Genomic DNA, 23,211 nt, shown 5'->3' on the forward strand with positions numbered 1-23,211 from the left:
GGTCAATTGATAAATGATAAAGGAGCCATGAATATACAATGGGGAAATGACAGCCTCTTCAACAACTGGTAGTGGCAAAACTGGACAGCTACATGCAAGAGAATCAAATTGAATTATTGGCTAACCCCATACACAAAAGTAAACTCAGAATGGATCAAAGACCTGAATATAAGTCATGAAACCATAAAACTCTTGGATGACAACATAGGTAAAAGTCTCCTGAATATAAACATGAGCAACTTCTTCCCGAACACATCTCCTTGAGCAAGGGAAACCAAAGCAAAAATGAACACATGGGACTACATCAAACTAAAAAGTTTCTGTATGGCAAAGGACACCATCAACAGAACAAAAAGGCACCCTACAGCATGGGAGAACATATTTGTAAATGACATATCCAACAAGGGGTTAACATCCAAAATATATAAAGAATTCACATGCCTCAACACCCATAAAGCAAATAACCCAATTAAAAAATGGGCGGAGGATATGAAGAGAGAATTCTCCAAAGAAGAAATTCAGATGGCCAACAGACATATGAAAAGATGCTCCACATCATTAATCATCAGGGAAATGCAAATTAAAACCACAATGAGATAGCACCTCACACCAGGAAGGATGGCCAACATCAAAAAGATTAAGGACAACAAATGCGGGCAAGGATGTGGAGAAAGGGGAACCCTCCTACACTGCTGGTGGGAATGTAAGCTAGTTCAACCATTGTGGAAAGCAATATGGAGGTTCCTCAAAAAATTAAAAATAGAAATACCATTTGACCTGGGAATTCCACTCCTTGGAATTTACCCAAAGAATACAAGTTCTTTGATTCAAAAAGACATATGTACCCCTATGCTTATCGTAGCACTTTTTACAATAGCCAAGATATGGAAGCAACCTAAGTGTCCATCAGTAGATGAATGGATAAAGAAGAGGTGGTACATATACACAATGGAATATTATTCAGCCATAAGAAAGAAACAAATCCTACCATTTGCAACAACATGGATGGAACTGGAGGATATTATGCTCAGTGAAATAAGCCAGGTGGAGAAAGAGAAGTGACAAATAATTTCCCTCATTTGTAGAGTGTAACAACGAAGCAAAACTGAAGGAACAAAACAGCAGCAGACTCACAGACTCCAAGAAGAAACTAGCAGTTACCAAAGGGGAGATGGTGGGGTAGGGAAGGAGAAGGGGACTGAGGGGTATTATGTTTAGTACACATGGTGGTGTGAGGGGTCATGGGAAGACAGTGTAGCACAGAGCAGGCAAACAGTGAACCTGTGGTATCTTACTACACCGATGGACAGTGCCTGCAGTCGTGTATGGGTGTCCTTTACCACAGAAACTTTTTAGTTTGATGTAGTCCCACCGACGGACAGTGCCTGCAAGTTGGGGTGGGGACTTGATAATATGGGTAAATATAGTAACCACATTGTTTTTTCATGTGAAACCTTCATAAGAGTGTATATCAATACCTTAAACAAATAAATAAATGAATAACCCTCACAGACTATATGAGGGAAAAAAAAAGAAAGAAAGAGATTATAAGCCAAAGACTTGAAGTAAATGGGGGAAAAGGTAGGAAAAAGCAAAGAGGATGTCAAAGAGAAAACTACTACTTTTTAAGGGAGGTTGGAGAAAGCACCAAAAATAAGAACAGAAAACAATTTCACATCACTCCCAAAAGTTTCATTCTGAAGTAAAAAGGAAAAAAATGAAAATAATATGACTAGAAGTACAAATCCCGTCTAATTAATGTCATATGCAGAATATATAAAGAACTCTCAAAACTCAGTAATAAAACAAAGTATTCAATTAAATAAAGGAGCAAAAATTTTGAGCAGACACTTCACAGAAGACAGATGGTAAATAAGCACTTGAAAGCTGTCCAACATCGTTAGTCAGTAAGGAGATACAAACTAAACCACAATGAGATCCGGCTATACACTAGAAGGGCGAACCTTAAAAAGACTGACTGTGCCAAGTGTTTGGTAAGGCTGGGGAGAAGTGGGGCTCTCATTCCCTGCTCAAGAAAATGTAAAATAATCACTTTTGAAACCAGTTTGGCAGTTTCTTAAAAAGTTAAACACACACTTATTCTATGATCCAGCCATTCTACTCCTAGGTATTTATGCAAAAGTAATAAAAGCATATGCCCGTATGAAGACTTGTACATGAACATTTATACAGCTTTATGTAATAGCCAAAAGCAACACAAAAAAACAGACACAACCCCCAAGTCCATTAACAGGTGAATAAGCAAACTATACTAATTAGCAATAACATGGAATGAATTACTGATACATGAAATATGGATAAGTTCAAGATAATTATGTTGAATGAAAGCTAGACCAGAAAAGAGTACATACTATATGATTCCAATACATATATAAATGTAAAATTGTGATTTATAATGAGAAATACATACGTGGTCTACTCCAATTCTGGCAGAGAGCTTCCTCCTAAATGGTAAGAGCTATAATCCTGATATTCAAAACAAGCCTCTCTCAACCTCACCTGAGCATGGTAATGAGGTGACCTTTAAAGGATGGGGGCTGGTTGCCAGGGGAACCAACCCTGTGATTAGAGGGTTGGCGCTTTCAGTCCCACCCACACACACCCCCACCTCTGGGGAGAGGAGATAGGCTGCAGATTGAGTCCAGTCGCAGTGTAGCCAATGATGTCATCAATCATGCCTATGTAGTGAAGCCCCCATAAAACCCAAAAGGACAGGGTTCAGGGAGCTTCCAGTTTGGTGAACCAGGATGCATTCCTGCACGGGGAGGACAACACGCCACAAGTCCACGGAGGCAGAAGCTCCTGTGTTTGAGACCCTGCCAGATCTCACCCTATGTATCTCTCCGTATGGCTGTTTAATTGTAACCTTTAATATCCTTGGTAATAAGCTGGTAATCTAGTAAGTAAACTTCTGAATTTTTGAGCTGCTCAAACTAAGAGGGTCATGGGAAGTCCCAGTTCACAGCCAGGACAGGTAATAATCTAGACTTGTGGCTGAAGTGGTGGGCTGTGGCAGGGTCTGTTTTGTGGGACAGAATCCTTCACCAGTGGATTGAGACACTACCTCCAGGTGGATAAATATCAGGATTGAGTCAAACTGCAGGACATCCAGCTGGTGGTGTCAAATCGCTCGATGTGTGGAAAACCCACACACCTGACGTCAGAAGTACAGTGGTGCTGAAGTGAAGTGCTGTGAGTACAGGGGACACACAAAGGAGAGTTTTCCTCTACAGTAACATTCTAGGAAATGCAAACTAATCCTCAGTGCTGAGCGCAGAGTGCTGCCTGGAGGTGGGGGAGGGATGACAAAGGGCCACCGAGAAACTATGGAGGGTAACGGCCTGTTCACCCCCTTGTTTGTGATGATGGTTTCATGGGTGTATGCATGTGTCAAAACTTATCAGACTGTCCATTTTAAACATGCACAGTTTACTGGATGCCAATTATGCCTCAATAAAGCTGTTTAAAAAATGGATTACTGGAGGTGATCAAGAAATAAAAGAAACTGGGAGATCACTGAACATTTACTTAGTATTTTAGATTCTAACACGATGGTCTAGTAGAAATAACACTCTTCTTAGCCACAGACATAGGACTAAGTCACAACTTAGTGGCCTAAAATGGCCTAAAAGAAAAACTAGCAACTAAACAGCACAGCTCCCAAAGAATATTTACAAAGGGCCATGGTTAATGGCATAATAAACACAGTAAACAGAGATGCTAACTCAGATCCTAAGAAAAGTTTTCCTCTTACAGAATGCCCTCGTCTGCTGGGATTTGTCCCCACAGACCTAATCAGAGTGTACCACTGAACACGGTCCCATGCAGGCAGCTCGTCCTGGGACTGGGACTGTCCCAAGGGGACTGGGAGCTGAGACCTGGGCATGTCATTTAACGCCGCTACACCCAAGTCCTCATGGAAAATACAGAAGCAGTAATACCTGCCTGGGCACCTCAAAGGGCTGTGACAAGATGGTACACCTGGAAGCCCACCAAAACCATTAAGTGGAATGCAAACACTAGATATTATTTCTATTAAAAAATAGTGCTTGACAATTTAAAAAATTTTAACTACCTCCTTTTTCACTTTCACTGGACAAGAAAAGGAAGATGCCATTTATCAGCACCTCAATCACTGTGATGAATACAAAAAGCTCATTAGCTGTACACTGCAATATTATTATTTGTAATCCAGAGTAAATATTTGTTAAATGAATGCCCTTTAAGATAAAACTAAAACAGTTCCTTATTCAACATACAGTAACATATGACCTACAGATATTTTACAAATACAACCTTAAACTAACCTAATGGCTGAATCATTTTTATAATATAAACTACGTCAAGAAACAGAAGGTAAATCATCAATCATATTTGAACACTTGCTAGGGAGACACAACTCACTAAAAAACATGGATCTCAAAGAATTTGAAAAATTCAAAACAAATATTTAAGTACTCAGAATTTAAATTATGACCTATGCCCTTAAAAAGCTCATTTTTTATCCTGATTATATAGTTAACCACAAATTAAAAGTCTTTTAAAAAATTAGCATCGTTTTCATTAAAAAAGACAAACCACCTATTTTTCTCTACTCTTTTCCATCAATTATTTGAGACAGTCACCAAATTTTTTTTTAAAAAAACCTAAAATTTTCTAAAAATAAATTTAAGTTCCTAGAGGGAGCAACAACTTTTAAGTTAACAGATTAGATGATTTGTCGGGTGTATAAAGAAAACACTATCACCACCCCCTGAAATATCAAGTTGAACCACATGAAATTACTACTTTGTTGGTCAAAATAGCCAATGTTGGCCATATGACTGAACCCAATAAAATACAGCAGGAAACCTACCACTCTATACCATACATGCTACTAAACTTGAGTTTCTATGCTTTTAGAAACAAAAAGCATCCTATGGCAATTATTTTTGGCAACAGAACTACTTATGAAAGAAAGCTAAGGAAATTAAATGATTATGTTAGTTGTTATTCCCAATTGTTTGAAGCATAAAAGCAGGAGAAGAAACACTAGGAGTAAAACATCTCAAATTTGCAACCTATACTTGTACTTGGTGTCAAAACATCAAGCCAGGCACCCTAATAGCTCCACTCTTCTGAGCACATTCCGACAAGCAAATCATGGTCATCAAACAGGATCAGTCTGGACTTCTAGGTGACTTCACAGAAAATCAACCAAAGAAACAAAATCATAAACCTAATGGTGGTAAACTGCTAAAGATGATAAAGAGGAACATTTTACATACATTACTTTATAGACATTATGTCATTTATGTTCCAATACAACTTTATAGGCTGGTATTGTCCCCACTTAGCAGATAGGAAATCAGGACTCAAAAGTGACTTATCCAAAGTGACATGACTCAGACATATAAGAACTTAAATTCAAAACCAGTTTTGTCAGATGCCAAAGTCTTTTACTTTTATTAAGGTGTAACTGACATATAACATTATATTACTTCCAGGTATATGACATAATAATTCATTATTTGTATGTATTGTGAAATGATCACAATAAATCTAGTTAACATCTGCCACCTCACAGTTACAAAAAATTTTTTCCTTGTAAAGAAGACTTTTAAGACCTACTCTCTTAGCAACTTTCAAATACACAACACAGTGTTATTAAATACAGTACCTATGCTGTACATTACACCTCCATGACTTAATTATTTTATAACTGGAAGTTTGTACCTTTTGACCCCTCCTTCACCTATTTCTCCCAGCCTACCCTCACATCTGGTAACTACCAGTCCATTCTCTGCATTGGTTTTTAATTTTTTTTTTGGTTATTGTTTTAATTCCACGTGTAAGTGCAATTATATGGTATTTGTTTTTCTCTGACTTGTTTCACTTACCATAATGATCTTCAAGTCCATTCATGTTATCACAAAAGGAAAGATTTCATTTTTTATGGCTGAATAGTATTCCATTACGGTATTCCATGCACCACATCTTCTCTATTAATTTATCTATTGATGGACATTTGGGTTGTTTCCACATCTTGCCTATTGAAAATAGTGCTGCAATGTACATGGGGGTATATATATCTTTTCAAATTGGTGTTTTCATTTTCATCAGATAAATTCCCAGAAGTGGAATTGCTGGTCATTGCATTTTCAGTTTTTTGAAGAACCTCCATGCTGTTTTTCATTGTGGCTGCACCAATTTACATTCCCACCAATGGAGCACAAGAGTTCCCTCGTTCCACATTCTCACCAAAACTTGTTATTTCTCATCATTTTGGTAACAGCTATTCTAATAGATGTGAGATGACACCTCATTGTGGTTTTGATTGGCATTTCCCTGATGACTAGTGATTTCAAGTGCCTGTTGGCCATCTGTGTGTCTCCTTTAGAAAAAAATGTCTATTCATGTCCTCCACCCATTTTTTAATTAGACTGCTTGTTTTTTGCTATTGTTATGAGTTCTTTATGTATGTGAGATGCTACTTACCAGATACATGATTTGCAAATATTTTCTCCCATTCAGTAGGCTATTTTTTGTTTGTTGATGGTTTCCTTTGTTGTGCAGAAGCTTTTTTAGTTTGATGTAGTCCGACTTGTTTATTTTTGCTTTTGCTGCCTTTGCTTCTGGAGTCAGATCCAAAAAATCACTGCCAAGACTCATGTCAAGAAGCTTACCGCCTATGTTTTCTTTTAGGACTTCTATGGTTTCAGATCTTACATTCAAGTTTTTAATTCATTTGAGTTAATTTTTATGTACAGTATAAGACAGTGATCTAGTTTCATTCTTCTGCATGTGGCTGTTCAGTTTTCCCAACACCATTTATTGAAAAGATTGTTCTTTCCCCATTGTATATTCTTGGCTCCTTTGTCATAAATTAATTACATGCATGAATTTATTTTGGGGCTCTCTGTTCTATAGCATTGATCTATGTGTCTGCTTTTATGCCACTACCATACTAATGAAATAGCTTTGTAATACAGTTTGAAATTAGGGGAGCACGGCACCTCCAGCTTTGTTCTTAAGATTACTTTGGCTATTTGGAGTCTTTTATGGTTCCATATAAATGTTAAGAATGTTCTGTTTCAGTGAGAAATGGCAATGGAATTTTAATAGGGACTGCACTGAATCTGTAGATTGCTTTAGGTAGTATGGACATTTTAGCCATATTAAGTCTTCCAATCCAATTCAAAACCAATTCTGTCAGATGCCAAAGTCTTGAAATGTTTCTACAAATAAAATCCTGTGTTACCATCACCATTTGAGTGCCCACTGTCTGCTAGATGCTCTGAGTATTATTTTTAGTGATTTCAGCAGCTCATCAAGATTACTATCCTCCTTTTATAGAGGAGGGAAATGAGGATTTAAGTGGATTTTTCTCAAAAGCTTACTCCTGTCTGTTTTTAGATTTGAACCCAAGATTTTCCATTAACTCCTTAATTTACACTCTCTTTATTATACCACTCCACCATACCAAGTGCTCAGCACTGACCAATATGGCCAATAATATGTAATTAAAGTAGAAATACACAAAATCATGTATCCGTTTAAACTTACAAGCATTCTACTTAGTCTGAAAAACTATTGCATTGCAACAGACTTAGGAATGTTTCCATAAAACCATCCAGACACACTGTCCTGTCATTTAACTATCCCAGGCAACTGGGACTAGGACTCAAGATTTCCTCAGTTCTACACTGCCAACCATCATAAAAACAAGCAAGTATTTGGAAATTACTTAGCAGAAATCAATAGGCATAATATGTAGCTTATATTACTATACAAAACATGCCAAGGTATTCTAAGATACAGCATGCATACAAAACAGTTTTAACTCATCCAAAGCTAAGCAATAATTACAAAAGATTTAACAAATGATTTTGTTTGCCTCCTTAAAATTTAGGAAGACATCTTAATGTTGTTTCAGATAGCCTTTTCTTTAAATTAAAAAAAAAAGAGCAATTTAATTCAGCTTAAACCAATGAATAACTCTTAAGTACTAAACACAGCTTTCCAGTTATATCAGCAGAAAGAAGAAAATGCTGAAATAAAACTCTCCCAATAGGTTATGCTGATTTTCAACGTCTAACTTTGAAGCAAACAGTAACTTAGAATGACAAATAATTTAAAAAGTTGCCTTGTTTTTGTGATTTGCAGATCATAACCACAGCAACCAAAACATAGCAGATATTGTCTACTGGCATTCAACATCTACTCCCATCTCCTCCTGTCCTCTTCCTTCCATCCTAGAGGCTAGAAGGCTCAAACATCATTTCTCAGGTCCTTTGCTATGGGAGTTCTGAATTTGATTTCTGAATTTGTTTTTTTCCCTATCTGTAGGCCTTTCCTTAGTTTACTGCACAGACTAGGGCAATTCTGAATATGAATGGGGAGTGACCATCCTTGCCAGTTTCTAATGTTAGGCAAAAGCATTAATCTTTCACCAATAATTATAATACTAGCTCTAGGTTTTCACAGATACATTTTATCAAGGTGAAGAAGCTCCCTAGTTTTCTAAGAGTTTCCTTCTACTCCTATTTTTCTGAATTTTTATCATGAATGGATGATAAATACTGTTAAATGCCTTTTCTACATCTACTGAAATGATCATGTGTTTTAAAATTTGTTTAGTTCGATATTGTGAATTACATTGATTGATTTTCAAATGATGAACCAATCCTATCTTTCTGGAATAAATGGTACTTTGGCATGATTATCCTTTTTATAATAACTGTATTCAATTGGCTAACATTTTGTTGAAAATATCTTTGATTTTTATATCAGAATAATATAGACCTCATAAAATAGTGTTCCCTTCCTTCTATTTTCTGAAGAGTTTGTATATAATTGGTATTACTTCTTAATAAGTTGGTAGAATGCACCAGAGCTTATAGCTTTTTTTCGGGGGGAGAGATTTAGCTACAAATTCAATTTTTTAAATTAAGAGCAATACAGGTTATCCATTTCTTCTTGGATGAGGTTTGGGAGCTTGTGTCTCTGATGGAATTTGTCCCATTTATCTAAGTTATCAAATATATTAAGTGGCTCATAATATTTCCTTATCTTCCTTCTAATATACTGATGGTCTCTCTTTTCTAATATTAGAAATGTCTGCCTTCTTGCTTTTTTTTTTTATTAGTGTGACTACAGATTTATCAATGTTATTGATCTTATCAAAGAACCATCTTTTGGTGTCACTATTGTTTTTCCTATTGTTTTTCTGTTTTCTATTTCATTGATTTCTGCTCTTATCTTTATTATTTTCTTCCTCTGCTTGTTCTGAGTCTAACTTGCCCTTTGCCTTCTAATTTCTTATAGTGAACGTTTATTGTTTCAAAACTTCTGTTTTCTAATATAAGCCTTTAACTCTGTAAATCTCCCCTTGAAGCACTGCTTTAGGTACATCCCACAAATTTTGAAGTGTATTTCTATTTTATTCAATTAAAAATATTTTCTAATTTCCCTTGTGACTTCCTCTTTGACCCCATGGGATTTTTAGAATATGATACTTAATTTCAAAATATTTGGAGATCTCCCACAATTCCATTGAGGTAAAAAAACACAGGCATGTTTCTGGAAAATTACCTGTAAAGTACAAGTATGAAAATCAAATTCAGTTTTCTGATAGTGAATTAATATAACAATATGCCCAAGGTCAAGGTAAGATAAGATTAGAGATCAAGTCTACAGCATCCTTCCCTCAAAAGGATATTAAAAGTAGTAGGTGTTCTCTTAATACCATCTCAAACTGCAAGACTTTCATTTTTCACCCTCCGCCCTTCCAAAAAAAATACAATTCCACATATTTGATTTTCATAACTCTATAAAACAAGACAAATGACAGCATTTTGTACATGAGGAAAATGAAACTCAAAGGACTAATTTGCCTTACTGGTGGGCTATGTCTCCTTACTCATGAATTATCTTCAAAGATGGCACAATGTATGTAATTTAAACCCATAAATAACTCAAAACCCCATTTTAGCAGCTGTTGGAATCACCACTATTTCAGAGTATGTTTTAGTAAAATCCAAATAGGTTTAAGTTTTATCATTTGACTTCTCATACCTACTCATTATTAATAAGATTCAGATAATAACAAACTGGTTAAATCCCAGGGAATAAAGAGTAAGTGAGCAAATCTGTAGGGAGAAAAATATGACCCCAGTTTAAGAAGTTCCAAACTATAGAGTCATATTTGTTTTTCATACAAAAATTAATATGAAATGAATATATCAAGTCACATTTTTTATCTTTCAAATTCTTAAACTGTTGATCAGGATCTAAAGCTCTAAAATATAATCTGCTGTTAATATTTAAACATTAAAATATAGTAATATTTAATATTCTGTAATACTTAAAATATTCTATTTCAACTTAAAATTCTAAGCTATTATATTATAGAATTAAATGGCTTTATGGGTAAAAGACACACATTCTTACCTGTAACTGTTGACTTACACGTTGCAGAAAATTCCCCCAGGTAGTATCACCACTTTGGCTCAGATATCAGGAGTAACAGCAATCAAAATCAAAACTAAATAGGAAAAAATTTAAATACCATAAGTAAAATGCATTCAGGTCTTCAAGAAAGTCTTAAATTTAAATTTCACATTTCAACAATTTCACCAAGGGAGCTCTAGTCCCAGAACTAATTTGTTAATTGGTTTAAGGAAGGAGCTAATAAGGTGTGTAAATGCTGCATAATTCCAAGTCCTTATCCAGGAAAAACTCTGAAATTATCTTCAAGGAATCATAGCAAATAATAGCCACAGGGCAGAAAAACAAAAGGCCAAGTATATTATAATAATTCAAATAAACTGCTCAATTCAAATAAACTGCTCAATTCATTTACTCAACAACCACACATACATTTTAGGTTTTGTTATTTTATTTGAAAACTGATCATTCACTTAAGAACTCCATCAGATAAGAACATTTATATTAATTGTTCACACAAAAATACTGAAAGTCAATAAAAATCTTGATCCCTTTATACTTTAATAGCACATCTGGGATAAAACAGTAACAAAGATTTAATACCTGTTGAAACTGACTCTTATGAAGTTTCTAGGAGAAACGATTTTAGCAGCAAGCCCATAGGGCAATCTGGTTATCGTTTACCAGTGTGGTGGAGCTATGAGGTGCCAAAAAGTATGATATAGTTTTCTACCCAAAGTAAGTTATGGTTTATTTAGGAAGCATATATACAAGAAAAATGAATAAGCATTCATTCATTTAGCAAATCTTAATACCCAGCATCTTGTATAAGTCAGCACCCCTTTAAACACTGTAGACAAAAATGAGTAAGAAAATGTCTGCTTGTGAAGGAACCCATAGTCTTGTGAGGGTGTCTAAAACATGCAGATAATTATAACACAATAAGGTAGATGCCCAAAAGCAAGAGTATGGCCACCCATAAGTGGGGTGGCGTATATACCAAGTGGCTTAGCAAGAGGTCAAAGAAGGCCGAGGAGGAGGATGGAGGCCAGGCACAGGCTATGCAGGCACAGGAAATAAGTGGTCAATTCCACATGGAAGGAAAGCAATCCACTGGAAAGGATTATCTGGATATGCATGGATTACATGTAGAGCAGTAGATAATGAGACCTACACAGTTCAGACTGTCACCACCCCTTTGAAAACATGAAAAAAAAATCCAGAAAGATCATTCAATGATTCTCTAATTTATACACATTCTTCTACTAGTTTGCTTATTTAAAATTAAAAGTAGCACATAATTTTCTTCCCCTTCCTGAGGAGCAGCTATATAGCATGCTCTTGATTATACAGAGTAAAAGAAAAAAGTGAGTTTTTCCTAAGTAATTTACATAAGTGATCATCTTATTTCCAAATACAGAGAATTATCCCTGGGTTTTAGATTATCCAGGCCAATTCTACCTCTACCAGATCATCTTATGTGCATGATTTTGAAAGTAACCAACACCATATATTTCACTTAAGAGATGGTTATATGTAGATTAACTGCATTAGGTAAGGAATGTGTCTGATAAATGTGCTTTCTGGGTGACCACTTACGATGAGCAATCATGTGTTTAACTCTTCCTTTGGAAAACACAACTACGAATTTTCCCATTTGTGTGGAACACTACGGGACTGTTACTAGATTTTGTTATTAGCTATCACTCCATGATGGTTAAGTGCTAACATGTCACATACATTTAACTTGATCTTCACAAGGCAAATAAATCTCCATTAAAAGTTGAGGGAATTGAAGACTGGAAGGTGAACTGCCCAAGATGATACAGCTTGGAAGAGGCAGAGTCAGGACAGGTCTGTCTGGCTATAGCCACATTTCTTAATTACTATCTTAGATGGCCTCCTTCTGGGAATGGTATACATGCAAGAGTATTAAGGGTGAAACCCAACACTAGAGGGAGTCATATCAGCAGGCACAGAGAAACACATTTATATGCAACACCAGAATTCAAATTCTGTTTAGGCCTCATGGTTAAGCTCTGAGCAGTGCCTGAAAATGCCCTCTGTGGCTACAGTTTAGGAGCACAGTTGCCTTGTGGTTTCCTACCAATGGGCTTGCATCCACGATTCTCCCTCACCATGAATGCTCTCTTCTCTTCTAGTGTCCACGCACCCATTCACCTCTCTTTCTGCTCAGTAATAATTGTGTTAATGTGTCCCTACCCCAGAAAATCAAAGCCCAGTCCTGCACTCCCAAGAACTTGTTGGCCCACTAGAAGAAAAGTCATAGAAACAAGGAATTGGCATTCAACATGATAAAGGTGTACATGGGGTATTAAGAAACAATGAGGGAAGAAGTGGCTGTTACTGGAGGAAGGGAGTGGCAGGGAAGGCTTCACAGCCCTGGTAACACTGGCGCCTTGATGCAGGTAACAGGTGATGAACACCTAAAATGAGACAAGGGAGAATTTTTTAAAAGGAATGAACTTGAGAGACTTAAGTGTTGGGTGATGAATTGGATGGGACGCTGAGATGTCTCTCAAGAGGGTGGAGTCAAGGAGCACAAGGGAATGCTGTCTGGCATAACTCCTTGAGATGATGGAAATGTCCTACAGATGAATCCCATCCAACATGGCAGCCTCCAGCCACACAGAGCACTTGACAGGGAACTTGAAAGGTGGCAAGTATGACTGAGGAACTGAGTTTTTAATTGTATTTCATTCTAATTAATGTTTATTTAATTAGAACACATGGCTAGTAGCTACTGTACTGAGTGACTTGAGATACAGAGTTAAAGAAGAGAGGCATACAGACACCCAAATATTTGCTGAATAGGTGAATGAACATGTCAGAGACCAGAGGAACACACCGGGTGATCTCTAAGGCCTTCTCCCTCTAAAGTCCTTGCTTATTCGGGTTTCAGATGCCTTCAATATGGTGGCATCAAAAGGAACTCCAAGTCTGCAGATCTGTCTAATTCTTAAAATACTACTAGATTAAAACTCCTGATGCTATTGAGTATAGAAAAAACAAAGAGGAAAAACTACATCATGAAACCATGGCAAGTCATAATTTAGGGAATACTCATAAACCAAAGATAATCAGTCAAGCCAGGATAAATAACTGTGTAGAAAAATATGTCTTTTTCCAAAAAAAAATAAAAAAGCACAGATGCGGAGAAGACCAGACAGCTTTATGATGAATTCAGGTAATCTCAAATATATTATAGACCATTCACTGCCTAAGCAGCTGAGTTCACATTTGCTTTACATTCCTCGGTACCCTGGTGAGAGAAATGACTGAATTTACCGCACAAAATACCTGATTTTGTTCAATAGAGCATTTTAAAAGGTCAATGATAATAAAGTTTTTTGCAGTAATGTGTCAATCTTAGTCATCCACCAATCCAAAGTCAATCTGAAATAATTCTGTGATATGAAAACACTATAGCCTGGGAACAGGTTGTGTCTTAATGACTCACTGTTAATCTGCCATATTATCCTAATCTGATAGTATTAGGATTTGTTTACTATTTCGGTCCTTGCTATCTCTCTTAAGCTTCAAATTCTGGTTTTCCAGAAGGGAGAAGCTAACATATATATACAACACTCACACATTTCAATTCCAGGGCAGACTTCTCAGACGGATTCAAATTCTAAGTTCCTCTCTATCCATGAGACCTCGTCATCAAGGTCCTTAACTATTCACATATAAAGCTCTACCTACGAAATTGTTAAGACATTTTAGAACATGTGGCCTCTACTAGCTTCAGAGAAACATCTCATCATTTTCATTGCCTAACGTGGATGTTTTTAGCTAGAAGCCCATGTCTAACAGAACAAAAAAAACAGCAATCCTGTGCTTCTCTCCTTGGCCTCTCTGGGTGGTTCTGTGCCTCCCTCCTTGGTTCTCTATCTGAGGTCTGATTCCCAGTGCTGGAACAGTCCTACATCTTTTAAATCAGAGCCAGTATGTACATGCTTAGCTGGCCCCACAATTCAGTTCAATGTGTAAGTGAGAGCTTATGTAGAAGGTGGTGCAAAAACAAAGTTATTAAGACAAGGTCTTGGTCCCCCAGAACACTTTATCTGATGGGAAATATATATATATATGTATATATATATATATATATATATATATATTAAAACCAGCAGAAGGGATACTGCTGTACGTAAAACAAAAATGTTACCTTACTGACATTCACTGAACAACATGTGTCATACTCAGCTAGGTACACTTTCATTTAATAGTAAGACCAAATGAAGAAAAATTCTCCCAGTTTTGAGCAATTTTTTTTTCATTTAGAAAGCACTTATCGTAGACCTAAATTCAAGAATCATAAAAGAATATTTTCCTCACCTTCACTCAATGAACTACAATTACCTAGCAAAATGTAGGAAAAGAGCGATCAATTACTGAAATAATGTGACTTTGCAGGGATCCAGGGTTGGCCATACCTCAGAACTAATGGTCCCTGACCAGAAAATCAAATAGCCCAGATGCAGATCTGGGCCACATCAACCAGCCTTCTTCGCTCCACTCAAACATTTACTATCTCCTACAGGGTGTGGGAAATGGAGCCAAGGATCAAAGGTGACGCTACACTACAAATTCAAAAGTGTTAAGTGCCAAGAGATACCCTCCAAGTGCTATAGAGAAAGACACACTGGTGCAATCAATAAGAAGAGACTTCAAGTATGCATGTGGGACAAAGTGATACCAAGGGACTGATTACTGTCCTTTGAGATGCAGAGTATGCAGAATTAATATAGAGCTAAATGCTCCATCACCACCTAAATATTAGCTATCATGTGGAGGTCAACAGGTCCCCAGGCCCAGAGCTTCCAATAAAAGTGTGCCTGCCTGTCTCCAGAGAAGCTGAAGGAAACTCACAGGCAGGAGTTGGAAGGGGCCAGGATTCAGGCCCCATTTAGTGTGGGGCTCCCCTCCACCCTATCCCTCCCTACATGCTCTGCTCAAACACTTCAGGAAGAGGGGACTCAGGAGTTTGTAACCCTACTCATTAAGAAATGCTATTTGAAACAAGGCTTTATATTCAGTTAAAGCCTACATCTTTACAATTCCAAACCCACGCACTCTGTTCTGCCAACTGAAACCAAAGAGAAACTACTAAACCCTTCAACTCTGAAAGCCACCAAGTATATGAAAGTAGGGTGCAATGTCAGTTCCCCAGCCTTCCCAGGCACTCTCCAGTTTTCCCCGGGGCGGGGATGCGGTGCTCAGAACAACATACTTCACATGGGGCCTGAGGGAAGTAGCAAGCCTTCCCTTTTAATGCAGCCAGTTGGCCCCTCCGTTGGGTTCATCTTCCAGTCCCTGACCACGGGCACACCCCTGCTGAGAAAGATTCCTCTCTGTCCAGTTTCTGGGAACAGGATCTGCAGGCTTTCCGTTCTGGGCCAGCTGCCTTTCTGCAGGGCGCCTTGGTCACTTGTCCTCAGGCTGCAATCCCCTTGAGGCCCCCCATGTGTCCATCTCTCTGTACCTGCCCTTCCCACTATCTTAGCCTCCAGACCCCTGCCCTACTAGTAAGCAGACTCAACAGTCACTTCTATTGCAAAGCCTTGCTCAGCTAGCTGGTAAGTCCCCTGCCTCCTCTGCACAACAAACCACACAGGCAATACAGAACGCTGCAGTGCAGTGGCTCTGGAGCCAGAACTGAGCTCAAACTAGCTTCTCCACTTACACACTTGAAGACTCCACGCAGGTTATTTAAGCTGAAATTTCTTGAACTGCAAAAACAAGACTGAGAACAAAAGGCGCTTATCAATGGGACAAGCCTGACCTTGCACTTGAACAATAGCTTCAGCTGCTGATACTACTGCTCACATGCTCCACCACCTCCATGACAACCCGCTTCCCACCCGCCATGGCGTCTTTACATCCCCCAGGCTGCTCACTGAAAGAAGCTCTCGGCAACCTGTCCAAGTTTGATCCAGAACGATCCAGAACGAAACAAGTAGTGAATAAATAAATGAGCACACAAAAACCAAGATAATCAAATAAGTTCAAATTCAGTTCTTCTCTGAAATTTGCCTAGTTATTCATTACCACCACATAAAGTGCTGAGCTGCTGAGAGATCAAAGAATTTAGAGGTTAAAAATGTTCACAAATTCATAGTAAACAGAATCAGTTTTCAAAGGAAAAATGGATTATCTAAATTGTATGATGCTTCTGTGTATATGTGACTGTTAAGCTTTTTTTTAAATGTTTTTAATGTTCATCATAAAGGCACTTTTGACTCTTCACTATGGAAAATCATTTTCATTTTCTTGTTTTAAATTCCTGTGTTTAGCTCAATGCTTGGCATGAAGGCAACATTCAAAAACATTTATCAAATAAGTGAATCTTCTCAGGTGCCTATCCCAGTGCATATTCCTGACCTACTTCACCTAGGGAAGATGGGCTTGCCTTGTGTCCAGCAACCTAGCACCAGCTCTGTGGTCCCCACTTTAAGTGCTGGGCGCCACCCAAAGAGCAGCAGAATCTAGGTCAACAGAACATTCGTTGTAATTCAACCAAACAGTTAATGAGCTTTTGAGCAATAGGCATAAAAAGATAAAATAATAACTTGCTCAAGATAAAATAAGGCTTCCAGCTTGAGGAAAGATAGCTGACTAGGGGCAAGTTTTTAAAAAGCTGTTTAGCAACATTATGGAACAAACCACAATCATTAAATACAAATGTGGAATGGTACCAATTGGCATCGTGACACGGTTTTCTTTCGCAACCCTTAGAGGCAGCCTGAGAATGGAGGGAAGGAAAAAGCAGAAAGGACAGAGGCAGAGGACAGAGGGACGGACGTCCTGATGGGGGGCGAGCCAACAACAGGAAGGACTCCAGGACAGGAAAACAGCATGAGGCTGAGGGGTCTTGGAAAATCTGTTCCAAAATTCTGCAGATACCATAGGCACAACAAGCTTACCCAAGGAGAAATCCCAGAATCCCAGCGTTCCTAAAACTTCCCTTCTTAGAAAGTGGGACACTGTGTCCTTGGCCCATGTTCTGGCACTTTTCCTGTGGCTTGTGACCCTACAAAGACGACAAACTGATGATCCCAGGGAGGCCCCTGGAGACAACAGTTTAAACCTTGAAACAGATCCAAGAAAGCGAAAAGATTTTCTTGCCTAAATGATGTTATATTTTTCTCTGCTTTAATTACTGAATTCTGTAATTGGAATTCATCACTGATTCAAAGAGATGCTAAAAATAGTCTGTTTTAGAATGGAGAATGAGAAGCATCATGCAATTTTGTTACTAAATGGACTCCCCTATTTTTTTCACACACCTCAGTAACTTACTCTTCAAATATATTTTTTCCCCTTTGTATTAACCAATAAATGTAAAACATTTCAGATACACATTAAACATTAATTTTTAATATTAACTATGCATTTGTAAGCTCAGAAGTGAAATCTCAGATACATACTAACCTTACTTAAAAACAGGCTCTTGTCTCTTTCCCTCTATATCTAATCATGACCTTCACTAGATACCTTTGATTGCAAGAGAACAATTTTATTTACACGTGATGAATGAATTAAAATGAAGCTGGCATCCAACAGGCTCTGCCCTGCAAATGGCAAATTACTCTTAACAACTCAGGTTTGAGTCCATGGTGCCATTTACAAAGGGCTTTCACATAAACCATCTCATAATGATTAATCTCTACAACCACTCTGACACAAACAAGAAAGGTAGGAATTATTTTAACTATCTTATAAATTAGGACACAGGTCAAAGAGTGAAACAGCGAGTACAAGTGGGAGAGGCCCTCACCCCCGTCCTCCGCACTCTAAGTTCCACCTTGCATTTCAAACTCAGCTCCTCCTAGGACTCACTCTGTCATCTTCACAACATTCTCTGGACCACCCGAGCCCAGCTGGGCACCCCTTCCTGTGAACTCCAGCAGAACTCATGCTGAGTAGCACCCACCGGACACCCAGCACATGTACTTCTCATGGGGCTTCTCTTTGGCTGTGTATGCTCTGTCTTCTCAACTCAACGAGAAGCCCCTAGAGGGTAAAAATTGAATCCTCCATTTCTTAATGTCTAGAATAATACCATGTACATAATAGGCACACACTAAATCACTGCTTGCGATGCTACCTAACAAGTAGCCAAATGCCTTTCCCTAATGTCAGCGTCCCAGCTACGGCATTACTCTTAGCTTTGGTCCCACCTAGGTTAGAAAATCCTGGAAGTTGCTCCTGGCCTATCATAAATAAATCTAAAAGAGGTTTTCTTAACAATAGTTAAAGCTGCTTTACATCTCTAATTAGTGTGAGTCTCTGCTGTCCTCCCATACCTGTAAATTGTCCCTGGTTTTAACCACATGTTGATTCCTAAGCACCTGTGAACCTGATCTGCAGGTTATCTGTGTTTTTATTCCTTGCTTTGACCTGCCTTGATCCCCTACACAGAGACCAGTTAAGCCTTCTACAACTGGCCAAGAGAGAGATACTGCCTTCTCTTGTATTTTCCACTTATACCTGGTGTTATCGTTTCCACAGCTATTTCAAGAAAAAGACAATGTAGCACAGGTACCAGGAGCAGTTCCTCTCACCGCCCCCCATGACCCTATATGCTTCCTCTTTAAACTCATACTAAATATGATAACCTAGGCTAAAATATCATACAGTCAGCAATCAACATCCTGTTGGATACCAAGTAGATCACAGTCACATCAGGATTACCATTTAGTCTCATTAAATATGCTGAATCTTAAATTTGGACAAAGAAAATTATTACATAAATGCACAAAAACACTTAGGAAATCTGCACATTATCAGATGGAATAGCAGATGTAAAATGCTGCACTGCAGGGTTTTTTTCCATTACCATGACAATTTTTGCATATTCCAGAATCAAAATAGATTTCAAAACTAGCTATATAATACTAAAGCTGACATCAAGCTTTCATGTGTAATTCAACATGTGACTCCTGTTACATTTTTCTCCCAGAGGATAAAGTACAGTAGCAGCCACTATAACAAATGGTTCCATAAACTTCCACCCACAGGGGCCCCTGTATGTTCAAACAAGACTGATAAACACCACAGTAACATTTTATGACATGTCTACATTCAAGTCTTCTGGGCCTCTAGTCAACCCTGACATACACTTACCTAAAGTAATGAGGGGCTCTGAACAGCTCACCACCACACTAGAGTACCTCAGCTCACAGAGAAGAAAAAACAAGGGCAAAAATCATTGCCACCCAGCAATGAATGTATAATTTCAGTCACCTAGAAAGTAACTTAGTACCACTGAAAACATTTCTAGCATGAAATTCCATCTCCTATTAATGAAGTAACAATCATTTAATTAGTGGTATCCAGCATGATCTTGTAGGAAACATTTTCTGAGGACCTTAGGCTGCACAGCAGAGGGGAAAGAAGAGATATGTGGGCATCAGAGGTATGGACTCCAGGCCTGGACCCACCTCCAGCTTTGCACTCTGGGAATGCTGTTACTGTCCAGGCCTCAATCTCCCCATCTGTAAAATAAGGCCTACAGTACCTCCCCTTAAAGTGTAAAGATGAGGGGAGGATGAACTATCATAGGCAAAGAACATACAGCAAGCAGGCAGAGCCCCTTAATAAATGGTAGCTGCTAACCCTCTATTATCAAAAGCTAAACAGTCACCTGTCATCAAACAGGGAGGCAGGAAGCATGCCCCCTATGCTGGGGCAGTGTTACTCAGGCCACTGTGGGAAAGGGGAAGTGCTGACGCCATTTGTGCAGGCAGGGAACATGCCATTTCCTCATTCTCCTCAGCTGAGGGTAGTAGTGCCCACCTGTCTCCAAATGACAAAGCAGATGCACAATGGATGTACCTGACCCCACTCCACTTCTACAGGTGAACATGACAGCCAATTTACCCACTCAAAGGGCACCAAAAGGTGGATACTCCAAACAGTAGGTATTCTGATACCTGAAATCCTCATGTTTTGCTTAATGAAGGCACCTCTTACTTTTTTTTTTTTTTTGGTATCATTAATGTACAATTACATGAGCAACATTATGGTTACTAGACTCCCCCCATCATCAATTCCCCACCACATACCCCATTACAGTCACTGTCCATCAGTGTAGTAAGATGCTACAAAATCACTACTTGTCTTCTCTGTGTTGTACAGCCCTGCCCGTGTCCCTACACACACACATTATGTCTGCTAATTGTAATGCCCCGTTTTCCCCCTTGTCCCTCCCTTCCCACCCATCCTCCCCAGTCCCTTTCCCTTTGGTAACTGTTAGTCCATTCTTGGGTTCTGTGAGTCTGCTGCTGTTTTGTTCCTTCAGTTTTTGCTTTGTTGTTATACTCCACAGATGAGTGAAGTCATTTGGTACTTATCTTTCTCTGCCTGGCTTATTTCACTGAGGATGAGGAGAAACGGGAACCCTCCTACACTGCTGGTGGGAATGTAAACTAGTTCAACCATTGTGGAAAGCAGTATGGAAGTTCCTCAAAAAACTCAAAATAGAAATACCATTTGACTCAGGAATTCCACTCCTAGGAATTTACCCTAAGAAGGCACCTCTTACTTTTGCAGTTTTCTGTTGACAGAAATCTGCACTAAATGCCAGCCAAATCTGTCAATTGTGAAGGCATGAACATACCAAGGTCCAGATTCTGCTTCCATTCGTTACATCAGCCACCATAATTCCAAACAGTTGACAACATTCTTCTCTCAAAGTCAAGAAAAGCCTACTCTCTCAAAGGCAGACCTCAGCTCTACAAAACCTTTTAGCACAGAGGACATCGTTAAGTGGCTGACTGACTCCACATATAAAGCAAACTGAGGAAATTAAAATGGCAACAACCTATACACAGGGATGGTTAAGAGACTTGAAATCAAAATCCACTCCAGCAAGTTTCATATCCAATTTTACCTTCTCCCCTCACAACTATAAAGAAATTTCATGGAAATTTACTGAAATAAATACTCTATAAAATATTAAAGATGTATAAATGTATCAACTCTTACATACAAATACATGGAGATTATTAAGTACCACTTTTATCAATCTCAATGCTTAAAATAAATGATCCCTTAAATCTTAATATGAAGAGTGGTCAATATTTAAAATCTATTTGAAAGCAAGTGGATGATTTATTGCACCAAAAAATACTGAAATCACATTATAACTAACAAAATCAAGTGATTTCAATATACCATGGCCCTCCCTACTAAATAATGTATAAATTTAATAATATTTAGCCCAAAATATCCCTATATTGATAGTCTCTCCCCCTGCCCCAAGAAAGCAATCAACAAGACTCTCCACATTCCTGCAACAACTAAGGGAAGGAGTAGACAGAGAGAGAAGGTGTGGAGAGGATGTGAAGATGAGGTATCAACGTTAGGATTCACTTCGAAGGTATAAGAGACCAGAACAGGTGCTCCTGCTCCTCTTTTATGGTGACTCAACCACAAGATTAAAGTCATAAAAGAGGAGCTGAAAACATCTGGCCTCCACTACTAACCACCCACCGAAGAGCATCCCAGTTCCTGGGGACATCGTGAGGTTCTTTATTTAGAACATATTTTTGGCTGGGATTTGCATCATGAATTCTCTGCTGTGGTAAAATGTTACCTGGGACTGCATCTGCCCTCATATAAGGACACTGAGAAAGGGAAGAAGATAAGCACGGTGACTAATTTACTGAGCCTGCAATGTTGAGCCAGGCACTCTGCGTAAGTGCTTTACATGCTATGTCTGTCACTTAAACCTCACAACACCCCTATGAGGTAAGTTCTATTATTATCACCATTTTACAGATGAGGAAACTAGGGAACAGAGAAGTTAACTGATCCACCCAAGGTCACAGAGTACATAATGGAGCTATGATTCAAACCTAGAAAATCTGCTTTCAAAAACTATGCTTTTAACCATTATCCCATCTTCCTTTCTTTGAGTTAAATTACAATCTCACTGTAAACGAAACTCAGGAAATGGAAAGCTATCAGGTATCCATTCTGCTCACCTTACTGCACATGCTATTAAAGGTAAACTTCAAAATCTCTCTCCACAGGAATCCTTAGTCAGCCATTCAAACCCTGGGGAGCCTAGTATATGCTTCTGCAATCAGTATATCATCTAATCCTGGGGACGCAAAGAGAAGGGCAAAGGTGGGTAAAACCCCCAATTAACAGATGAGTACTTTTCAGAGACTAGGCTACTGCACCACAAGCTTCTAAGTGGCCAAGGCAAGGTTTGAACTCCCCAGTCCATTTACAGTAAATGATGCCTCTGGACATATTTTGTCTGTTTAATCTAAACAGATCGAATCCCATGGGATGACTATAACTTCCATTCTATAATGTTACTCAGAGATGGTTTGGCCCAGGACTTACCAAGAAAGCACCCTTCCTAAGGATCCTGCTGGGCTCTGGATGGTGACTAGCAGGGGCCCAGGGAAACAGCTACACTAACAACGTCAATAAGAGAGCTGCCTGAACAAAGGCGATGATATCTCAGAGAACATGGAAGCAGGAGTCGCTCCTGAAATGCCTAACTGGCTCTGGTTCTCTGGAGAAATGATCTACGAACTGCAGGGCACCAATGTTTGGCGGGGGTGGGGGGTGCAGATACACAATGACTGAATGCAAGAGAAAAAAGAAATTAAGGTTTACTCATGTTAAATATATGTCAGATATCTGTCTTTTTATGGGCCGTGTGTCAGCAGTCACATAGCACACAAGGCACAAAATTAGCCCAGGAGGAGAGCGGTG

The 23,211-nt window shown here is 38.6% G+C and overlaps 1 protein-coding gene across 3 annotated transcripts in view; it reads right to left on the bottom strand.

Annotated features, from left to right (window-relative positions):
• The window catches only part of WASF3 (WASP family member 3), a 131,009-nt gene that overhangs the window by 67,042 nt on the left and 40,756 nt on the right, over positions 1 to 23,211 (bottom strand). For 2 of the 3 annotated variants that reach the window (XM_057490133.1, XM_036917374.2), the window contains exon 2: positions 10,453 to 10,546. The gene's annotated coding sequence lies outside the window, so the exon portion shown is untranslated. Of the gene's footprint in view, positions 1 to 10,452; positions 10,547 to 22,463; positions 22,583 to 23,211 lie in introns of all 3 variants that reach the window. The other variant, XM_057490128.1, reaches the window with a different exon arrangement.

The sequence above is a fragment of the Manis pentadactyla genome, chromosome 2 (assembly GCF_030020395.1).
Source record: "Manis pentadactyla isolate mManPen7 chromosome 2, mManPen7.hap1, whole genome shotgun sequence".
Classification (NCBI taxonomy): Eukaryota; Metazoa; Chordata; class Mammalia; order Pholidota; family Manidae; genus Manis; species Manis pentadactyla.